This window comes from Scleropages formosus, chromosome 1 (genome assembly GCF_900964775.1).
Source record: "Scleropages formosus chromosome 1, fSclFor1.1, whole genome shotgun sequence".
NCBI lineage: Eukaryota > Metazoa > Chordata > Actinopteri > Osteoglossiformes > Osteoglossidae > Scleropages > Scleropages formosus.
This window is the reverse complement of record NC_041806.1, coordinates 3,873,905-3,889,774: the sequence shown is the minus strand read 5'-3', so window position 1 is coordinate 3,889,774 and position 15,870 is coordinate 3,873,905.

Here is a 15,870-nt window from a genome sequence, read left to right as displayed (position 1 = left end):
AGTCATCGGTGACGCCAGGGCCAAGAGCCGCATGCTGCAAACGAAATCCGGAGGCCATCAGTCCCAGCACACCGTGTCCAGCGTGGTGAATTATTCAGTGCTGTTTTCCCACCTAGCGGCCTACCCAGAATGCATCAGGACTCGAGTTTGACTACAGGAAGGGATGGCAAATTTGGTGGAAGTGCACAAAGCGGGTTGCGCCAGGGTTAGAGGGAACACGCCTTACTCGGAAACATGCACCCAACTGCATAATTAGGGTGGCGAGGAGGTCGCAAACCTGTTGATGGGAGGCCACAGGTGGTGAAGGAATGGTTAGGAAGCAGGGCTGCTCTTCATTAACCGTGAGATCGGCCCGCGAGCAACTCGGGTGCTCCATGCGTAATTAGAGGCCAACGAAAAAAGCATGGATATGAGCAGAAAAGTTCCGTCAGGGGAATCCATTTTCACTCGATCCTGCAGCCGTGAAGTAAGCCCATGCAAAGCAACGCAGATCCGTAGTGTAAATGCTTGCTGTTCTCTGAATGTTTGTGTTTTCAAATTTAAACTAAATCACTCAGTTTCCTTTAAGGTTAAACTCTGAAGAGAGCTGAAAATAATGGTGGCTAGTGAATTAATATAATCATAAAATGATTTTAGTGGCTTTTTGCTGGGAAAAATCCATCCATCCGTCGTCAAGAACGGGGTCGCAGAGAGCCGAAGCCTAATCCGGGCAGTACAGGGCGCAAGGTCGAAGGGGTAGGGGATACACCCAGGACGGGACGCCAGTTCATCGCAAGGCACCCCAAGCAGGGCTCGAACCCTAGACCCGTCACACAGCGGGCACCTGCCACACCGCCGTGCCCCTTGTGGGAGAAGTCACAAGAGGAAAATTTTGGTGGAGAAACCTGCCGTCCAGAGACGTCTGAACACTGGTGTGCGTTTGTGCAGAAAACAAAGACGTTTACTGTGAGCGCTGTCAGTTTCATCACGTCGGTTACGTTTCCACCCGCCGACCACAAAAAGAGTAATAAACGGGGCCAGGGGTGAGTGGAGTGGTGGGAGAGGGGAGTGGCACAGCGTTGAACACGTTGCTGCCTCCCACGCAAACAGGCAATTTTCTAATGTGCTTTTCACAGCGAGATGTCCTCAAAAGGCCAAAGGGCGAAACACATGCGGCCGTGAACTATAAGAAAAAACACGATCGATAAACACGACGAGTGCAAAACATCTTTGTAACCTTGGATGTGATCTTCGCTCTTTTGACAGTACTTGTGGTGCTCAGCATTCTGCAAATGTGGTATTCAGTCACGACTCTGAATTTGATGTTGGCATTTTCTAAAGCATCGGTAGGAGAACATTCAGTTGTAGATGCAGAAGTTTCACCCTTTCACATGTAAAAATTATTTCATTTGACTGTGATTTCGAATGCCAGCTAACATTGCCTTGAATTAGCACATTTTGAAAACTAACTACTGTATTTCTCACAGTGCCTGGGTGGTGCGAGAGGACGTGGGTTCGATCCCGCTCAGTCTGTGTGGAGTTTGCATGTTCTCCCTGTATCTGTGTGGGTTTCCTCTGGGTGCTCTGGTTTCCTCCCACAGTCCAAAGACAAGCTGTTCAGGATCCCCCACAGTGTGTGAGTGTCAAAGAGAGAGTGTATTCCACTCATGTATGGATGAGTGACCCAGTGTAAGTAGTGTATCTAGCAGTGTAAGTCACCGCGGTGAATAAGGTGTGTGGGCTGATAACACTACATAGTGAATAAATGTAAATGTAAATAAACAGACATCTACCAACAATCCCTCAGCGAAGCTGCCCAGAGCTAGATAAATGTTAGCTAGCAAACGCAGCTCAGTGAGGTAGGGTGGCCACCATGTGCACAAAAGTTACCACATGACCAAGCATTTGTTGGTCTGTGATTTGTACAGATCAAAAGAGTGGAACATTTTACTACATTATCACATAATTTAACTGCTTAGCAAACTTACAGCTGTACCATTTCACACATTCCTATTTTTACAGCTGCTGGATACTACTGAAGTGATTCCAATGGAGAATTATGATGAAATTTGTTATTACCATTATGATGCCCCAAAGAAATCTATGTATCTTTTTACCTTTATTAAATTTAATATTTGATTGGAGTATTTAAAAGTAAGTACCTTGTTAAGCTGTACAAAAACAGGGTCCATCCTCAAACGCATAACTTCAAGTTACATGCCTGTAGTCAACCATTGTACCTGTTCTCATACCAAATTTAATTTATTAAATTCCTTCACAATAGTTGCACTTCCATTTACATGCGTGCATTTAGCAAATGCTGTTCTCCAAAGCAATATGCAGCTCGCAGTGAGCGAAAGTGCATCGACAAGAGACAGACACTTCAGATGTAAACAAATGATTATTTAAGTACAGTTTATTTGTTAGGTACTGCTGTTGGCATAACGCACATATTCCAGTAGCTACCCGTTCGAAATTAAAGACAGATCGAAAAATGGATAAAAAGTAGCAGGTGATAAAGGACTAACTTACAAAATTGGAACGAAATGGGTTCAAAAGGGATTTTGTGACCTTTCTTCACTGCTCGGAGGGATTCGGCAGCTCTGAGGGATGGAGGGAGTTCATTCCACCACAGCAGGGCAACTAATAAAATTAATAGCACTAATTAAGAAGGAATACACTCTATACACGATGTAGCAAAAAAAACTTTTCAAAAATACAACTGAACCATAAAACTCTCTTATTTGGTTTAAAATAACCCTAAGACCTAAACAGAGTAAACAGCAGAGATTGTTCATGACAAAGAATATTTAGGGGGTTTCATTCAACAAATCAGAAGGACAAAAAGTATATTAAATTATACTTTTATAAGTATATTTAGTTACTGCAGCACCGGTTCAACTTTGCGAAGAAAGATGAAGTGGGCAAAGAAGCAGTAGAAGCAGCCAGCTCAAACCACGCACTCCGGCAGCACCGGGACAGGCGCCCCAAGCCATCCCGAAGTCAGCTAGTTATAGTCTGCCCGTCTTTTCCACGAGCACAGCGCTCAACCCAAGTTGCTTCCAGAAACATTTGGCTGTAAGAACTTGGACAACACGCATTAGGAAGAGGATGACGACATCGGCTGAGAAAATCAATACTCTAATGCACGCCGCGATTGACGGATGGCTGAGATTTGGGAGGATTTGCGCTGCGGGACCGACGCGACGGGGAGAAGGCCGGCAACGACGGCAGGTTTAACCCACTTATGAAAAATGCAAATGGCTGTGCCCTCTCCAGAACTTTCTGTCACCTCAAATATATGTGGAAAAAAACACTTCGAATCCACCCTGATGCTTCCGGGACCTAGAAAGGCCAGAATGGAAGAAAAAAAAAAAAAAAACTCCCATTTCCAGAATCATAAATTTATAATGCATCTGTTGCGAGTAGGACTGTGGAGGAATTTTGATATAAGTTCAACGGAGCTTGGAGAATGGCCGATGAGTAAAGGGGTTCTGGCAGAAGGGATTGGGCTACACACTTCGGCGGAACAGGGAATACAATGTGACGAGGGCAACACAATGTCAGCCCAATTATCCAGCCATACCCCCAGGACATAGTAATAAACGTCAAAAAGTACCTCGGGCTGAAGAGCGAAACAGGTCGGCTTCCGCACTGCAGAGTCCTGCACAGCCCGCACTTCCCTGCGCGCGACTTGTGTTATGTATTCTAAGGGCACGGAGCGTTACATAATGTCTTAAACGACTTGTGTGAAAATGACTTAAACCAGGGTATTAATCATTTATACTTCCCTCAAAAAAATCACATCATTCCACATGACTCGGACGCTTTCCCGCTTTCGGGACCGTTATTAACATTTTGCTCATTAACAGCAGCACATTTGTGCTTAATTTACATTTTATGCCAGAAATAACGGAGAAGGTACTGCCGTTAAAAAAGGCGAAGCTAATACGTAACGTAAAAATGCACTGAAAAGTACGAAGGCGAGCGCGTAAAACTTTTGAGAACGGCTCGCGACGGAATGCATATCGAGCAACGCGTTCGATGAAAAGCCAACGCAAGCAGTAAAATTCGATGGCCAAAGCTCACGCATACGCACACGTTGCGTGAACCGCTTATCCCATACGGGGTCGCGGGGAGCCGGAGCCTAACCCGGCAACATAGGGCGTAAGGCCGGAGGGGGAGGGGGGACACCCAGGACGGGACGCCAGTCCGTCGCAAGGCACCCTAAGCGGGACTCGAACCCCAGACCCACGGCGAGCAGGACCCGGTTCAACCCGCTGCGCCACCGCACCCCCCTTTGGCCAAAGCCGTCCTTGTTAAAATATTAGAAAAACTACATTAAAAGTGCCCAAGGTGCACATTACAAGAAATAATGATCCCGACTACTGTGATGAGAAGCTGGAGGCCGAGTAATTGACAGACGTGGGGAAAAAATACGGGCCGATTCACAGTCGTGGACCGCCGACGGCATCGGCGTTCGGGTTCTTAAGGCCGCAAATGTGGAACCGCCAATCAACAAGCATCAGCTGTAATTTGAATCTAAACATTTCTGAACGCAATTTTTCTTTAGACGCCGGTGGCAAACGCTGCAAGGGGGGAAGCGGGGGGGGCGGAATTCCTAAACAGCTGCTTAAGCTGCGTGGATGTCGGATGTCTGATTGATTCGTCTCTGCTGCAGATGAGCAGGGGTGGAGACGTGCCGGCGGTCCTGGGATTTGGGGATTTGGGCTGAACTCGGGGACGCGGGGAGAAGCCACTCCTGCAGGAAAGACAACCGGCAGGCGTGACTCCCTTAACAGACAAGAGGTGTGGTGCGGTGTGGGTGGGAGGGGGGGTAATAGAGACATATCCAACATCCAGGTATCCAGCAATATGAAAAAACCTAATGAAACATGCCACATGAAAGCGTCTCCCTGCCCTGCTGCGACTGGCTGCTGTCACACTTACCTTGTCACCGCGCCGCAAAGTCACCGCACCCGCTGGCATCACGTTCGCCACCACGCTGCTCCTGGAACGAAGATAAATCAAAGACGGGAGAGCAGGCAGCATGCATATAAAGGGAAAACGAACCTGACTCCACCGCATTCTGGGTTCGGGTCCCATGAGGGGCCCTGCTGCTGTTTGAAACGCAGCAAGCGCACGCACCCTTAAACATTACACTTATTGTTTCAGCTGACAGTTTCCCCCGAAGCAACTTACCCATGTAAAATTTGCACATTATGCTACATGCAATAGGGGGCACAGTGGCGCAGCGGGTTTGGCTGGGTCCTGCTCTCAGCTGGGTCTGGGGTTCGAGTCCTGCGTGGGGTGCCTTGCGACGGACCGGCATCCCGTCCCGGGTGCGTCCCCTCCCCCTCCAGCCTCGTGCCCTGTGTTGCTGTGTTCAGCTCCGGCTCGCCGCGACCCCGCTCGGGACAAGAGGCTTCACCAAATGTGTGCGAGTGAGCTCTTTGCACTAATTTATCCAGTTATACATTTTTCCCGTATCAGTCCCTTGATCAAGATGACTACAGCAGGAATAGGGACTCAGATCTAGGTTCTTCAGATGAAAAGTGACCACTCTGACCTCTGCACCAACTGCTGCCTAAATACCTTGTTGAGGGGCCCTTTCGGTTTCATCGCGACGTGTCGGTGCGACACGTACGCATCCCGCACACACGTTGCCTGACGCGAGGATGCGGGGAGCCGGGGCCTAACCCGACAACACAGGGCCCGAGGCCGGAGGGGGAGGGGACGCACCCGGGACGGGACGCCTGTCCGTCACAAGGCATCCCAAGCAGGACTCGACCCCTAGACCCACCGGAAAGCAGGACCCAGCGAAACCCACCGCAGCCGTGCGTCGGCGTGAATGAAAGTTTATTTTTGGAGCAGTTCGCCAGGGTGCGGATTTGTCATTTCCCGCTGTTGAACCGCCGGACAATATGCTTAACCTGAATTGCTTTAGGTTAAAAAAAAAAAAACGCCCAACTGTATAAATGGGTCAAGACTATTAAAATGTAAGCTGTGTAAGATGCATCGCGGTGAGAGAGGAGCGAGGAAAATCTGCTGCCCACCTATCTCTCCCACAGATCGGCCATGTATAAACAGGCAATATAAATACAAGCCCTGCGTAATGTAATAACCCCAGCTGGATGTATGACCCCCCCGCCGCAAGAATATCCAACAAGAACGTGCGTGTTTTCCGACAGCCGCGGCCGATTTCGGCTACGCGTCTCTACGCGAACGTTCCCGTTAAACGTTTAGCGGAAATTCCAGTCCGCTTCGTCTCGCTTTCGCGGCCGGCGTGACCATCCGCTCCAAATATTTCGAGAATCCCGGCAAATGGAGCTTCTCACTTGTCGATAAACTCTGCGCTCGAGTTCGCTCGTCACCGCTCTCTGCGCTCGAGGACGCGACGCTCGCGCGGCCGTTACGGAAAAGCCGCGAAATACGTTAAGGGTGAATAACAACGTAGAGCGGAGGAACCGCAACAACGGAACATTGTTATAAATCACCGAAGGAACTTTGTTAATCTGCTAAGGGGGGGGAACAACGGGAGACGGAGGAGATGACTCAACTCGTAGATGAGCCATTAAGCGGCGGGACGTTCGAGCGACACGTGGCACCGACTACGGGAAACTGCTGAATCATGTCATCGAAAATAAATATCCTACATGCCTAATTTACAAGTCTTCAGCTGCTCTGCTGGAGCTCCGTATTATCGCATGCCCCCCCCCTCCCCCCGCCTCCACCAGCAATCAGTTTTGCCACTGAAGCAGCCCATTAAGTAAGATGTTCACCGCCGCTTAAGTAAATTATAGGTGGCCAAAATCAGCAGAATCACGATGAAGCTTTTAGAATTTTTTTTTTTTTTTTTTTTTTTTGCGCGTTTCGCGTAACTTTTAAGCGTGGGATGCTGGAGCGTGGACGGTGGGGCACCCGCCCGCGGCTCTTCCTTGCACGCGACGGAGAAACGCCTGTTGTGACAGAGGCGCGATCGCAACGATTCATTTTTTTTTTTTTTTTTTTGTGATAAAAGCTTCGGAGCGTTTGAGCCACGTGCACCTGGAAAGAATATTTCTGCAAAGGAGTTCAATGGTCCACTGAAAAAGTAGCATCGAATCAGCAGAAACATCTGTTGTACAGTGAAAAAGAACTTAAAACGGACCGTGTAGGTATTCAGAGATAGCGGGATTATTTCAATAACCTTCCGGGGGTGGGACTGCATTTGAATTTACTCATTTAGCGGACGCTTTTCTCCAAAGCAACTTACGGCATTAAGCTACTTACAGTCATTTACTCACTTGCACAGCTGGGTAATTTCGCTCAAGCAATTTAGGGTTAGGGCATTGCTCAAGGGTGCTGTACCTATAACTAGTGAGGTATGGTGGCACAGCGAGTAGCGCTGCTGTCTCACAGCACCTGGATGGTGTGAGAGGGCATGGGTTCGATCCCTGTTCAGTTGGTGTTAAGTTTGCATGTTCTCCCCGTGTCTGTGGGGGTTTCCTCGGGGTGCTCTGGTTTCCTCCCACACTCCAAAGACATGCTGTTCAGGTTCACTCATAGTGTGCGAGTGACAGAGAAGGAGAGAGTGTGTTCCACTGACATATGGATGAGTGACACAGTGTAAGTAGTGTATCTAGCAGTGTAAGTCACCGCGGTGAAGAAGGTGTGTGGGCTGATAACACTACATAGAGTTCATTGGAAGTTGCTTTGGAGAAAAGTGTCTGTTAAATAAATAAATGTAACTGGAGGAGGGATTCAAACCAGTGATTTTTGGGTCCAAAGGTACTAACTGCCAGACTTGTGGAGTTCTTCAGCAGCTTTCCCATCATGCCTTGCAACAGGCAGAAACTGTGTGTTTATTGTTCCGTTAACTGGCTAATCTACTGTGCGGTGTTTTATTCTCGTTTCCTTTTTTGTCCTTTTGTGTGAGATGTTCGTTTCGCAGCGCTTTCTGACGGTGTGGTTACGTTACCCATTCGCTGCAGAGCATTTGGGCGCCGGTGACTCGTCCTGTGTTTTGCATTGTAGTGGTCCTGAAAATAAAAAAAAAAAAGCTGCGTTTTTGGACATTCGTCGTGAAAATTTCCTTTCATTCGCTGCTCTTTGTGAACCCTGAGTTCATTATATATGGATAACATATAAGCACTTTAGAATGCGTGTGAGAGGGGTTGCGGTGGTGCAGTGGGTTGGACCGGGTCCCGCTCTCCGCTGGGTCTGGGGTTTGAGTCCCTCTTGGGGTGCCTTGTGATGGACTGGCATCCCATCCTGGGTGTGCCCCCCCCGCGCCCTGCGCTGCCGGGTTAGGCTCCAGCTTGCCGTGACCCCACCTGGGACAAGCGGTTTCAGCAAGTGTGTGTGTGTGTGTTTCACGTAATGTACCTTAATCTGGGGTAGTATGACAGTATCAGGAAGAGGGGATTGAACCTGCAACCTTCCGGTTATATTTCCTAATACTCACATGGTACCTGCTCCTCCAGACAGTAATATTTTTAAAAAGGGTATTTATAATCTGATTTTAAGGCTTGACATGAAGTTTGAGACCCTATTAAGCCGCTTTGTCACAGTACCTGTCAGGAGCGCAGAGCGAAGGGAAGAGATGTTTCTGACAGGTGCCATTACACGCTACCTTTTCGTATGATGTTTCTTGCATAGGTGTGGCACGGTGGCCCACCTGAGCGGCAAATATCTCCATCTCGAGAGGCCAGCATGGGCTCGGCTGCCAGAGAGGCGCGTGCAAGAATTAATCCAGAGAGCACACGCGGCGGCTCCGTGAAGCGACCCGCTTATTCGCATTCACGCACGGCTCCCACCGAAATCATGATTAATGGCGGGCCGCTGGATGCATTACTCATTACTTCTCAGCATGGAGTCTTAGGGTGCACTTTCTCGCATGTGGCGAACTGATGTATATATCAACGCCGGACGTGTCTGCGCTGTGTTTACCTGGGATGGTGTAAACCACACGAGTCCGTTGTGAAAGGGGTTATGGATCAGCGCTCCAGACAATCCGATATATTGAGTTTGGACGTCGGATTTCTGAAGCAACAGACATTAAAGATCCTACAGTGAGATGAACAATTCCCACTGTTCTTACGCCTTAAATTCTAGATGGGGTTTGAACATAGCAGGAAGGAAATGAGCGAACACCTGTCTGAATTTTTAATGCATTCATAAAATAATGAAAATGAAAAGCATTGGTCATGGTGTAATATATTTTTCAACTGCAAAAAAGAGTAAGAAAACCAAGTGGTACCTCCATCCATCCATCCATCCATCCATCCATCCCTCCACCCAATTATCCATCCATCTATCCATCCATCCATCCATCCATGCATCCACCAATCCATCCATCCATCCATCCATCATCCATCCATCCCTCTACCCTCTTATCCATCCATCCACCCGTCGCTCCATCCATCCATACACCCAACCATCCATCCATCCATCTCCCGCTACCATGTTGAACACCCTCATTTCGGCCACACATACTTATTGTCTTCTTCTTATGATTACCAACTAAAGCGTGTGACCATAGATGAGGATTTTTTTGTAAACTATCTGTAATTGTGTAGCTGGTGTACCAAGCTGCTACTCAATCTTGCAATTCCCCGAGGAATGGGAAGGACCCCGAGGTACTTAATCTCCTCTGCCAGAAGCAGTTACTTCCTGTTGCTGGAGGGAACAACTTAACTTATACCAGAAAGAACCATTACCTCTAATTTGGAGATGCTCATCATCATTCATACTTATGAATTGCAAATGACCGTAGTTCACATTCTGATTAGGTTAACAGGACCACAACATCTGCAAGAAACAGTAAAACCATTTTATTCCCACCCTGGACATCCTCCAAACCTCAGCTACGGCGCGATACCCTGTCCATGAATTCCACAAGCACAAGGGGAGGTGCTCTTATACCCATTTTAAAGTTTCATGGGAGTATCTGGGCTGGTCCTTGTCGGGTTCCTCACGTTTTCCACCATTAGTATGAGAATCCAGTGAAAAGTTTCACTATGCCTGGGCAACCTGATCTATGCCTGCAGGGTGTAAAATGGTCAGAGAAGTGGGAACAAAGCAACCCACCAGTTTCCTGAATCTCTGCAGAAGAGCTGGGAAGACATAGTGCCTCTTTTCCTGATCAGACGCCTCAAGAAAACAACCCAGGTGTTGAGGAGCTGCTGTACTCAAACTTTTGACTGGTGCTGTAGGTCTTGGGATCGGTGGCTCCTTCGTGCCGCACTGCTACAAGGCCGCGATCCGCTGAAAGACCGAGCGAAATCCGTATTCCCTAAACACATGTTGTAACAGTTAAGGATTGCGACCTGCAACAACTTGCTCATTTACACAGCTGGGTAATGATATTTACTGTAGTAAGTCAGAGTAAAATCAGGCGGGATTTAAACCTGTGATCTCCAAGTCCAGGAGCGCCAATATCTGCTGTCTCCTAATTCGTAACCTGAGGGTTGCTGGTTCGAATCCCACACCCCTCTGCTGCGTCAGTGTCCTTGATCAAAGTACTTTACCCTGCATTGCTCCAGTAAAATACCCATGTGTATAAATGGGTCAAACACTGTCAGCGGTTTCAGATAAAAGCATCCGCTAAGTAATAAATAACAATAATAATCACTAAATCGCTCGCCCGTTGAACGATCAGTCCTTTATATTAAACTAAGCCTGGTGTCACAACAGGGTACTTAGTATGAATGAGGCCAGCAGTATGTGTAATGTACTGTGGGCACTGCGGTGATAATGACCACATTTTTACTCCTTTACAGCCACTGCAGCAAGCGGTGATAAACTGTTGCTTCTCAATAGGGGCAGTCAGCCTGGCGGACGTCCTCCGCCGGCACCGTACATTTGCGGAAGGCCCATTTCAGAACCACGCCGCAGAAGCGGTGGCCTGCGTTGAATGATTGGAGGGGCGTGTCGGTCCTCCCACCCCCCCCTCCACAGAGCTAATACCCCTGGAAATATATTTCACCTTTTTCTTTTTGCCCGCATACATTCACCCCGTCGGCTCAAAGAGCGAATGCCCCCCCTTCATAAATGGGTGAGCCAAAATTAAAATTGTCTTTCTTCTTCTGTTTCTTTTAAATTAAACGTATTTAACGCAGCACCAGTCACCCGCTTTCATCTCAGTTGAGTGCACAGCGCCCCCTGTGGTCAGCCACAGGAATTGCGCTTCCTGCTCAGGTTAATGAGAATGTTTCACTTGCGTGTGGCGCCCCTTGCTGCTCACTTGAGGCTCTTTCGCAGAAGCCGCTGCTCGCATACCTCCGGGAGCAGGGAAACCCATTCTTATACATCTGAGCGTTCATAAACATTCAAAGAGTATGGACATGGAGTGCATGGTGACCTCTGCGAAGCGACTGCAGTAATTGATCTAATTAAGTCGTAAAGGGAGTGCGAGGAAGAGTCATGGAAGGCAGCCCAGGGGTGTGCAAGCCTTGTCCGACCACCACCCTCAGGAACAGCCATCCCCTACGCAGGGCTCCCATGTATTCCCACGACGTCTTAATTAACGAACGTTGTACGATCAGTTAAGGTTAATAGAACATACCAGTGCTTTACTCCTAAATGGCAAAAGTAGAACTGCGACCGCTCCAGATCTTTCTAAGGAAAAAAGCCCAGCTTGTCTTCTTGTTTACTTGTATTAAAACATTTAAATGATATTTGCCTGTTAAGGCCATCTTGACCCTACCAAATGAACACATAAACTGCTTTAGTTAAGGAGGGTTACATTTATTAATTGAGCTGACGCTTTTGTCCGAAGCAACTTAGAATGTTAAGCTACCTGTAATTGTTCATCCATTTCTACAGATGGGTAATTATTACTGTGCCAGTTTTGTACCTTCTAAGTATCTTGTTCAGGTCTGCAAGAGCAGGCAGTGAGATTTGAACACGCAGCTTTCGAACCTAAAGGTAGCTGGATTAACCTCACTTCTCAGTTCCTCACCAGACATCCAGCAATCTTCCATAGTAGAGCAGCCATCCAAATGTAACACATACAACTCTAGTCTTCTGAAACTCTTCCACATAATACACTGACAAATATATTCCAATTCATTTAGTTTTAATTAAGCATTTTCTTCAGCATTTCCTTCAGACATTTGTTAGAGAAAAAGCTACCTGCATTTCCACATCTGGCCATTAGTTGGCAGTAAAATGCACCCCAACACAGTAAAAGAGTTCACAGCTCCTGAGTGCTGGTGATCATTAACAAAATGAGAAACTTTGTACATGTTTAAGGCATAAATCAGTGAAGAAAAGCCATTGAAGAGGAGTTTGGGGAGATTGTCTATTTACGTTTTCAGTTATATTAAAATAAAATGACATGTTTAAAAGCCCTGCAATTTTTTTAGCTACATGCAACTCTATATAAACCAATTAATGAAGAGACTTGAAGAAATTTGAAAGCGACTATTAGCCGATGATCGCTGAACATGCCAATGTGATGAATCATTCAGCAATCGAGTGTTGTAGGAGTACTTTTTTGTTTTTGGTGAGTTTAACTAATTTTAATTTGAAGTTCGCGGCACCACTGAAAATCTGTGATTTGTCTTTGAAATCGACATGTGCACTTTTCTGAACAGTCTTCTGGTCATGTGTCATCAACAATGTGTACGAGCGGAGCCTTGTCACGAGAAAAGTTCATTTTTTTCCTGCGGGGCCTTGAAAAAATAAGAATTAGAATTTCTTATTTTCCGATAAAGACATTTCTCCAGTGCATTGGCCGCATCCCAGTTCTGACAGTATTAATTAGAGCCGTGCCACTACTGCTGTGTCTTTATTAATTAACGCTGTGGCAGAAGGCGCGCCCCCAAGGACAAGCTGCGAGCTGTCAGTCAAAAGGCGGGCCGGCACACAGCACCGTACACGTGAATAATTAACAAGCGAAGCGTGAAAATTGGCTTCTGAACTCAGAAAGTGGCCAGAGAGCTTAACTGATAGCACATTGCGTAACTATTATTACTATTAGCATCATACATTATATCAGCTGAAGAAACTTCTGTTTGTTCAACTGGAATATGACAAGATAATTAATTGTATGTTTTAATTAAGATTATTAGAGACCCTGGGTTGTATCTATGATCCCCTGCAGTTTGTGGTTGAAGGACTGCTGTTGGAATGAATGGCTCCCTCCAAAAAAAAGTGGATATTGCAGCGTATTGCAGCGTTTAGGTCATAGATTTTGGGCCCTGTGATAATTTAGGAACTGTGTGGCACAGTGAGTAGTGCTGCTGTCTCACAGTGCCTTGGTAGTGCGAGAAGATGTGGGTTTGATCCCCCCTCAGTCTGTGTGGAGTTTGCATGTTCTTCCTGTGTCTGTGTGCGTTTCCTCTGGGTGCTCTGGTTTCCTCCCACACTCCAAAGATATGCTGTTCAAGTTCCCTCGTAGTGTTAGTGACAGAGAGAGTGTGTTCCACTGATGTATGGATGAGTGACCCATTGTAAGTAGTGTATCCAGCAGTGTAAGTCACTGTGGTGAATAAGGTGTGTGGGCTGATAACACTACATAGAGTTCATTGGAAGTTGCTCTGGAGAAAAGTGTCTGCTAAGTAAATAAATGTAACTTAAACATTCCAAGAGAGGTTGTTTTTGAGTGAAATATTCCACTCAATGTATGGTGTTGTAAAAAAGTTACACAGGACTTGAATGTTTTATAATTAATAAGTTGTAGGTAAACATTTTTAACAAAGGGTATGAGCATATGGGGCTATGGGTATATATACAGGTATATTATGTATAAGTATGGTATTAACAACATGTAAAACTACGATGTGACACCATGTGCATTTGTGTTTTATATCACATGTCGGCATAGATGTCCACAACTGGACTGCCTTTCTCCTAATGCACCATCAGCGCCGCTGCAGCGCTATTGTCACAATATTGAGATTGACAGGGATTTTTTTTTTCCTCCAGCACAAGTGTCCTTAAATAGAGCTGAAACAAAATTAGAATTAAGGAAAAGAAATGGAGTGGCAGCACTGTTAGGCTGCGCGCTCTTTCAAACGCAGCTAATTTAATGCTCTGCATGCGGCACGCTCCATACGTGCGGCTTCGCAGCTTATTTATTCTTCCTTTGGCAAATAAGATGTGAAGGGTGTCATGACGGATATCTGTCAAAGCGGCACCTCATTAGAACGAAGCGCTTCCTAATGTCTTACAGACCTTGTTTATTCAAACGGCACGCATGCGTTTACGTTGAGCGTCGCCATTATTCAGCTCCACGTTGCTTATTCTAAGTGCAGATTATCCTAAGTGCCCTGTTTGTGCGTAAACTAAACTAGAAGACATAGGAGCAGGCACCTTTTACCCAACTCAGGGGTAAATTATGCCATCATTTGCACCACTTACCTTTCTATTATTTAATTCTACACACACACCAGCTGAACCGCTTGTCCCATGCGGGGTCGCGGGGAGCCGGAGCCTAACCCGGCAACACAGGGCGTAAGGCCGGAGGGGGAGGGGACGCACCCAGGACAGGATGCCGGTCCGTCGCAAGGCACCCGAAGCGGGACTCGAACCCCAGACCCACCGGAGAGCAGGACTCAGCCCAACCCGCTTATTTAATTCTATTATATGTCTAAAACTGTCTGCAATTTGCATGCACTGCAACCGAACACACAGTATGTGCTCCGTCACACACACCACACACCGAGCACCCGATACAATAAGCGTGAGTGGAGGATGAGACGCTACATAGCGCGGTAATTTCTCCGGAGCGCCAAACTGGCAGCGGTAAATTAGAGTAGCGCGAGGCAGGAGGGAAGCAGGCGACGGGGGGGCATATCTGCGTGGCCTCCCCTCGCCCTTCTGTCACCTCGGTAATTGGTTTTGGAGAACACCGCAGCCGCCGCCGCCTTCGCTTAATTGGCACGGTTTGACCCACTTGCCACAGGGTAATTTTGGATGGGTGGCGCCACATTCCGACTGTATGTGGGGGAGGGAATAAAACATGGAGAAGGTGGAGCCTCTGAAAGTAGCCAAAAAAAAGTAACCAAGAGGCCTGGTTATAAGACATTATCATATTTGTTTTGGGAACACGTCGCATATCTATCTATCTATCTATCTATGTGTGTCTGTGTCTCTGTATATCTATCTGTCTGCCTGTCTAATCCTGAGCAACGCTGGATAACTGCTGATGTATCTCAATCGAAGTGGAATGACCTCCCCCTCTCAAATCTGATACCCTACTACAATTTTTTTTTTTTAAATAATATTATAAGATACACAAGCAAGAAGTATACATTTTATTCACTTAGCTGATGCTTTTCGCCAAAGCGACTTATAATGTTAAGGTATTTACCCATTTATACAGCTGGGGAATTTTACTGGAGCAATTTCAGGTAAGTACCTTGCTCAAGGGTACTACAGCTAGAGGTGGAGATTGAACCTGCAACCTTTGGAGGCAAGCCCAGTAGCACCAACCACTACACTACCAACCAAAGCAGCCAGAACACATTGCATATCTATCTATATGTGTGTCTCTGTATCTTTCTGTCTCCCTGTCTAATCCTGAGCAACACCGGACTGGAGAACTACTGATGTGTCTCAATCATAGTGAAATGACCTCCCCCTCTCACTCAGAACTGCTGGAACTCTGTCTGCATTACATTTATTCATTTAGCTGATGCTTTTCTCCAAAGCAGCTTACAATGTTAAGGTTACAATTATTACAATCTTACCTACAGCTGAGTAATTTTACTGGAGCAATTTCAGGTAAGTACCTTGCTTAAGGGAACTACAGCCAGAGATGGGGTTTGAACCTGCAACCTTTCAGTCCAAAGGCAGTAGCTCTATCCAAATGTTCATGCACCGTAACTTCACGATCGCGCCCAGATAACTCTTTACACAGCCGCTACTCCTGTGCTGTATGTAAATGTTTGTGTACCTTAT